We start from the raw sequence: 8,672 nt of genomic DNA on the forward strand, positions 1-8,672 counted from the left end.
ATGCCGCAGAGTTTCCTAAAGATAGGTAGATGTTACCACTGAGTGACATCAGTACTTTCTTCTCAAAATATACTGAATTAGAACTTAAATATAAAATATAAAACTTCTGAAACTAGGAAGATTTGAGGACAAGCAGTGGCACAGTGGTAACATAGTAGACCGTATCTCACAACCTCCTTGAGTATACTGGCCACGTCCATGCATGCATGGGATCTGGGCAAGTCAAGACGGGGAGGAGACTGTAGGGTGAAGACCCTGTTGGAGGTGTCCTGTTTCTCTTTTTCTCTCTTTATTGCTCTTTCTCTTTGTCTCTCTCATGGAGGAAATGAATAAACAGCAAGAAAAGAACAGGGAATCAGTTGTAAATAAAGCAAAAATAGGCAATATAAAGATAATTCATGTAATAAAAATGTAGAAAGTTTATCTAAGCAGAAGACCCGTTATATTCATATTTGGTTTCATTTATTTGACACTTTTTGACTCGTCTCATTTAATCATTGGCTTGAGTGCTCTAGAATCAAATCTGGTGATCCACAAAAGAAAACAAAACAAAACTGGATGTCAGAGAAAGAAAACCAAATTGCTTTGATCAAGTCCTGACTCTCGAGTACAGATCAAAAGTTCCATGTTTGACAGGACTACCACCACCTTCCCTCACACAGAAGTATATATACCTGAGGAAGCCCCCTTCTCTCCTGATTCACTGTTTTCTTCACACCTGCAGCAAGCTCTGGGTTGGGCTTCCTGTGTCTGCTGTGGTGCAGCCTAAAGCAGAGAACCGATGCGCACAGAGCTACTGAAATGCTTCGGGTCAAGCAGTTTGATGGGTTTAGTTTCTTGCGCACAATCTGCCCAGAGTTATTTAATTGTACATGTCCCCTGCAAAGGAAGAATAGCAACAAAGACTTTTCCATATGGTGATGTAGTACTCCATTTAAAAAGTAGGGTAGTGACAATCGCCGCTTCCTTTGAGACAGAGAGGGGGAAATAAGTGTAAATTCTCTCTTCAGTTTAGAAAACACGTCCCAGGTAATAGCTGCAATTTCTTCTGCTCAAATACAATGATTAACATTTTGCTCCACTTTAGTCATCTTTCAGCATAGCAATGCTTACTAGGAAAAGCCTACAAAACTCACTTAAAGAAGTTCTGATTCCATTCCTGAGGAGGATTTTGGTGACTTTATGCTTTGATCTTAGTGGGATGTCCAGGTCGCTCCTGTCAGATTCTGAGGTAGATCACTTTTTATTCACACACAGTCCGTACAGCACTTTGGCTACTTTCTTCCTAATCCCTAAACCCCTCCAAGTTCCATTCTGCCAATGCATCATACCAGTTTACAACGAATGGCTTTCACAAACACTATAGTTTATTTTTTCCTTTGTAGGCTAACTGTAAGGAACATTAAGTAGTGAGTATGTCTATACATACAGAGAGTCAAAGTGAGATGTAAAAATTAAAGAGGTTGCGGATTGACAGGTGGCAATGGTGACTGAGATGCTGAACTCCCACATGGCTGACCACAGTTTGAATCTTGAACCTGGTGGCTTGCTCTCTCACTTTCTCTCTCTCTCCCCTTCTCTCTTCAAAATAAAAAAAACAATAATAATATAAAATAAATAAATAAATATTAAATGAAAGATGTCAAAGTAGTAAATAAATATAAGAACTTAGATTCTTTTTTTGGAGAGCTTTTTTTTATTTGCTATAGGGCACGTGTGCTCGCCAGACAGAGAGAGACAGAGAGATAGAAAGCGAGAAATCACCCCCCAGGGGGATGGCCACGCCACAATCCCTTCTCCTCCATTCTCCTCTCGGGATCATGGGCACACACGCACACACGCCCGGAGTGAGTTTAAGCCACTGGGTCCAAGATGTGAACCGCAGTCGACTATGTGGGAGTCCAGCGACATAGCCATTACGCTAACTGCTGGTCCCAGAACTTAGATTCTAATAGGTTCTAACAAAATCTAAATTTAACTACATTTTACCCTGCTTCAGTGTAAGTGAGAAAGATTAATATGACAGCTAATAAGACAAAAGGCTAACAATTCCTTTTTATTTTCTATAACATCCAAGAAACAGAAAAACAATAATGTTTCCATATATAACTCACAGTTGTCAAAGAAACATGTTGCTGTTAAGAGCAGCAAAAATAGGGAACCAGTAGTTAGCCTAATGGCTATGTCGCTGGACACCCACGTAGTCGACCGTGGTTCGCATCCCGGACCCAGTGGCTTAAAACTCACACCGGGCACGTGTGTGTGTGTGCCCAAGATCCCGAGAGGAGAATGGAGAGGAAGGGATTGTGGTGTGGCCATCCCCCCTGGGGTGTGATTTCTTGCTTTCTTTCTATGTCTCTCTCTGTCTGTCTGGCAAGTGCACAAACTCTATAGCAAAAACCTCTCCAAAAAAAAAAAAAAGAGCAGCAAAAATAGGCACCAGCAGATGGTGTAATGTTTACATCACTGGACTCCCACATAGTCTAGCACTATTCGAATCCCAGACCCAGTGGCCTAAAACTTATGTTAGGTGTGTATGTATGCCTGCCCCGAATCAGAGACGAGAATAGAGGAGCAGGGATTATGGCATGATCATCTCCTCTGTGGGGTGATTTCTTACTTTCTATCTCTCTGGCTCTCTCTGGCATGTGCACACTCCCTATAGCAAAAATCATCTCTCTCTCTCTAAAAATTAAAATTAAAAAAAGAGAGCAAGAAAAATATATATTATTCACATACATTTAGCATTACCTCTATGCACGAGAGCTGATCTCACATTGACTAAAGGCTCTGGGATGTTTCCTGAGAAAATGTGCTACCTTCTAAAATACATAGTATTACTATAAATGACCAATACACAGCCTAGTCGCAGTGACATGGTGGCAGTGCAATGCTCTGCAATGCTGGAAGCCATGTGGAAGGTCAGGGTTTGGTAGCCAGGCGTGGCCAGCCCTCCTGGGGGGTGATTTCTCACTTTCTGTCTCTCTCTGTCTGTCTGGCCAGCACACACACCCTGTAGTAAAAACCTCTCCCCCCCAAAAAAATAAAAAAATGCAATCATTCTACTTAAAACTGAACTAGATCTAAGACCTGTAATGTGAAAAATAAGCACACTCTACTTAGCCATAAGAAAAAAAAAAAAATGAGACCCTAACATTTGATACCAAGTGGATGAATATGGAAGACTTGATGTTAAGTGAAGCAAGACAGACTATGAAAGACAGACTTTGTATGTCCCCCTCAATAGACACTGAAGTCTGTGCTCTATAGCAGAAACTGAAAGTTTGGAAGGTATAGTGGCAGAGAGGGCAACTGTAAATACTAGAGATAGTAAGGATAGGGGTGATACAGAGGTGGGTATTAGAGGGATGGAAAGAGAGGAACAGAAGGGAAAAAATACATTTGACCAAAAAATGAAGTTATTTGCTGATAATAACCTATATTGTAATGTCTTTGTCTCGACCAATACATACTGTATTCATGTTGGAAAAAAGTAATGTTGTACCCCGTAAAGATACAATGATTAGATGAAAATTTTACAAAAAAGGAATTAATTGGATGAGGCATGGCTTGATCATTGTGATGGAAAATATTGTGTCTAATTATCTCTTCCAGTGAATATAAATAAGTATAATAATCTTCTGAAGAAGATTCACAATGGATCCAGGATTCACAGTGGATCACAAAGGATTTAGTACAAATAGTCTCAGAATATAAGACTTAGTATTTGTTTGATAATCATTGATTATGTATGGACTTACACATAGAAACAAGCTGTCACATAATAAGTACACAGAATATCAATTAAAATTGAATAAAATGTTGATAAGTGTTGGAGACCTATGAAGAGTACATAGGAATTATTTTTCTATTCTCTCTAGTTCTTTATTTGCTTGACATTCTCCATAATAGAAAAGACTATTAGCACTGAACCTGTAGCCTAGGGATTAAGGGAGTCAGATCTCATATGGTCAACCCTGATCCAAACGTTAGCCCCAATGGCTGGAAAAACACTTCAGCACATGTGGGCAGCCCCAAAACCCCAATAGGAGAAATGACTGGCAACTGGAGAAGGGATTGCAGCATGACCACTGAGAGTTACCATCTCTCTCTGACTCTCTCTGGCAACTGCACATGCCCTGTGGGAATTAAAACCAAAAAAAGATAAATGGTTTTTAATCTATACATAGAAATAAATGTTTTCTGAACCTTCCATATCCACTGGCCTCAATTTTCCAATCTTAAACTTACCTAAACGATTACTTTAAAAAACGAAAAAGTAGAAGAGGAAAGAATAAAAAAGGTTAAGAAGGTGATTAAGAAAAATATCTTCAGACACAGGAATGTCAAATTAAAAAAAAATAGGAGAGAGAATTGCTAACTTACTTGCTGTTGCATTTCTATGTGGAGGAACTGCTACTGAAGATAAAATTGATAGCACACAATCTTCTGGGCTGTTACAATGCTGTGGCTGAAGGTTCCTATGTAGCTCATGCCTAGAATATTCAACACCGGTTGCTGTCCTCGATAAATGGTAGCAGGTGAAAAGAGAGAGCTGGGGAGAGAGTTTTGGAAACGTATCAATCTGAGAAATCATGACAATTTCTTTGGCCTCCAAAGTTAAAGTGCATTTTTTAAAAACTATGGCTACAATTATTAACAACTTTTGAGACAAAAATAAAATAGAAAAGAAGTAAGCAACTAAGCAACTATAGATACAAGATACAGGATAGGAGGGGATGGGTAACAGGGTGGAAGGGAGGAGATAGAGGAAAAAGTCATTTAGCACACACATGAATGAAAGTTATCTGTTGATGGTCCTGTAATATATGCCTGTGACTTGATTGATGGGCACAGTACCCATGCACGGGGGAGGAAAAAAGGCATTTTGTACACCATAAAGATACACAGTGATTAAATGTAAATTTTAAAAGTACAAAAAAAATAACTAAAATAAATTTTAAGAGGAAGTAAGCTCTTGTCTTTTAAACAACAGAGTCAACCCAGGATTTATCTCCAGATTTGCTGATTTTTGCTTGACAATAACAAGACATATACAAACTAGTTGTGTTACAATAAATGAGCTTCTTAAACTTTTTGAGTCTTTTTTTTCTCATCAGTAAATGAAATTAATAATTCCTGGCTCTGCACATTTCAAAGCTAGTTAAAGTAGCAATAAATTGCTGGAAAATGGGATTGGGGGTGAGGATTAAATATGATTGCCTAGTGAGAATAAGGACTGTAATGTGATGAGCAGCTAACATATTCCAAATGTTTTACAAAAATTGTTTATGATCTTTCTAACAATCCCCTAGATTGATATTTTAAAGTCTACTCTGTAGAAGAAAAACAAAGTTCAATAGGTTGCCCCAGGTTACGTTGCTAATAATTGCTGATATCCTTCTTTGTGTCTATGCTCTTTCCACCCTGCCACACTGTCTCTCATGAAATGAGAAAATAACCAAGTACAAGAATATTCTATTATCTGTAGATTTCTTTATTAAAGGCTTTGAGGCAGAGACAGAAAATTACTCATCAAAGGTAACATAGAAGGAAAAGCATGCAGCTGCCTACTCTGGTCCCCTCACTTCTCTTTTCTTCTGAATGATTTATAACAATGCAAAGTGTTGAATTTTTTTGCTCCTTGAATAAACAACCAGGAGGGAAACAATCCCCAGGCCATTTATTATCCCTACTTATGCAACATGTAATGTCAATTAAGTCCCCCAAACAGTAACAAAGGTAGCTATTTAGTTATAATTTTGTTACATTGTTAACAGACTTCTTTATGTCATTTGCTTCATAAATGAAGAGACTGTATCAACAGTGAAACCATGTGGCAAACTGGCATGGAGTTACAGTTCATTAGAATCTGAGAGGCAGGGCAACTCAAGCGCATTTAAAATTCTACATTTGAATTTTTATTAGTTGTGCTGACAAACCTTTAAATAGGAAGTAATAAATCAGTAGGCAGTACTAGAGAGCCACCTGCTGGTATAACTGTCTGGATTTTGCTGCCATGTTTCTACAAAATGTAAAGTCACTTAAAATGAATTCAGTTATGAGTTTGTCAAATTCAGAATACTTTGTACTAACTATATATCTCTCACAAAAAAATTTCAGCCTAGGCTTATTAATGACAAAGTATTGTTATAAAAGAAAGGGAGAAGCCTGAAATACAACAACAACAAAATTCAATGAACATTAATATGTGATTAAAATGTGAAAACAGGGACGAGCAGTTGGTGTAATGGCTATGTCGCCAGACTCCTATGTAGTCAACCGTGGCTCAAGTCCTGGACCTGATGGCTTAAACTAATGCCAGGTGTATGCATGCCCAAGCTCCTAAGAGGAGAATGGAGGAGAAGGGATTGTGGTGTGACCATGCCCCCTGGGGGGTGATTTCTCACTTTCTGTCTCTCTGTCTCTGCCTTTCTGATGAGCACGTGTATCCTATAGCAAAAAAAAGAAAAAGAAAAAAACTCTCAAAAAAATAGCAGGAAAAATGTGAAAATAAGTTAACAGAAACGTTCTAGTAACGTTAGTCAGATTTTCAAAATTAGGTTATCTAGTGCTTCAAGAGTGCTTTGTCATTCATTTTTAAGGATGTGTAACCTAACAATTATTTTACCTAGATACTATACTTAAATGGTAACTTATTTAAATAATAATATTTTTATTGACATTATAATGAATTTTAAGAAGCCTGTTGCCATTAAGGCAAAAAAAAAGAGAGAGAGAGGTCTAATATAGGATAGAGTGATGCAATCTTCTTTTCCTTTTCCAAACTGTTTAAAATCAATCTCTTGATACAATTTACAACCTGTAATTTTCAGCAATGAGAAATCAACATTTATAGCTAAAAAAAAAGAGGGTTAATACAGCATTTTTTGTTATTTAGAAGTCTGCATTAAATATAGTTACCCATTTTCCTGCCTTTGCTATACTGTACGCAAAGTGAAAATAAAGGAAATATTGTTCAATGGTGTGTTTATATTGCCAGTGGGCCATCATTCTAAATATGCTTTCTGTGTGTAGCATAGAACTAAATTAAAAAGATATGGAAGATTGATCGGGATGCATACCACCTACAAGATATAGCCTGGAGTGACTTTCCTTCCTGGTTCTTTATCGGTTATTTTTCTCTTTCTCTTTTTCCTGTCTTCATTTTTCTTTACATTCAATCACTGCGTATCAGTACATCATACCAAATGAGTGTTCCCATCATGCATACACTATATATTGGTTCAATCAAAGATGCTGCCATACATATTATCATCAAGAGATCATTTTTCACCTTTCTGTCCCTTAAATAAAGGTTTGCTTCTTTCTTTTCCTCTTGATTTCCTCCCTCGCAGCTTTCCCCATTTCCCACCCTCCTCCCATGCTGTTTTCTGATCACTTAGGTCATTCTCTAAAGTGGTGCCTGCCTAAAGATTTCATTTCATTGAAAGTTTCAGTTCATCGACACTTGTGTTCATGATGGTGGGAACATAAGAAAAATGAGTCTGCAAAGATAGTTCTCTGACTCTTCATTGGGCTGAGACTGTGATGAATTCGTCATCAATTGTAGTTGCTTTAATTCGAAGATTGTCTTTAACTCATAGCAGTAAATAACCCATCTAAAGCTCTTTAAAATATATCAAATCATTGGCCTTAACCTGTTTGACATTCAACAAAAACTCTGAAAGAGTCTTATCATCTTCATTCCATAGGTGAGAAAATAAAGTTCAGAGGACTTAATGGTTGCATGCCACATCCTAGTGAATGCCCAAGAGAGATTCCAGTTCCTCCCGAGGCTGTGCTGGATCCCACTGGTATATCCACATTTCTTTAAGTTTATTTATTTCTTCAGAAAGAGAGAGTCAACTATTCTTAACAGACTCTCATACCAAGAGCCCCAGCTCTTTCTAGCCAGCCAAGATCACCAACATGAGCAGCCAACACTTACAGGTCGGTGAGGGAACCGAACCTGAAATCTTCCACATGGCTTCAACATCGCTTGAGCAGCACATTACTGCTATGCAACCAAGCCAGTCCTCAAGTTCTTAAGAAAACACTTTATGGGTGTTCATTTCATACCCTTATCCTTATGCTTCTCATTATATTTTAATCACCTGTTTTATTTTTCCCCAATGTCTGTAATCTTCTCCAAATCATAAACTCTTTATTAAAAAATATTCTCAGCAGTTAGCATAAAACCTGATATCCATAGTAGATGATAAGTAAGTGTTAGTGAGTTAAATAAATGTTTCTTGAAAAGGATTCTGTTCTCCTTAAATTACATACATTATATTTATCGGGTCGTCAGAAAAGTCATGCTGCAGTTTTCTATACAAAAAAAGCTTTGTGACTTTTTCTTTACTGTTGTTGTTATTTTGATTTTTTAAATTTTGTATTTAAAAATCTATTTATTTTAGTATTATTTTTTCTGTTCATTGTATTATTATTATCATTATTTATACATTCAACTGCTATACATCATTTATTAGATGACTCAATAGTTTATTTTGTATTTCATGAGAGTGCAATATTTTAGGCTAAGAAAGGAAAAGACATGATGTTCACTAAGACCCTACTATATGTCAGGTCCTATGAAGGGAACTTTAACTGAAGCCTGAAGCAATATTACATGACACCTACATTAGAGACAAATAAACAGAAAAACAACA

This window comes from Tupaia chinensis, unplaced genomic scaffold (assembly GCF_000334495.1).
Source record: "Tupaia chinensis unplaced genomic scaffold, TupChi_1.0 Scaffold145528_1, whole genome shotgun sequence".
Classification (NCBI taxonomy): Eukaryota; Metazoa; Chordata; class Mammalia; order Scandentia; family Tupaiidae; genus Tupaia; species Tupaia belangeri.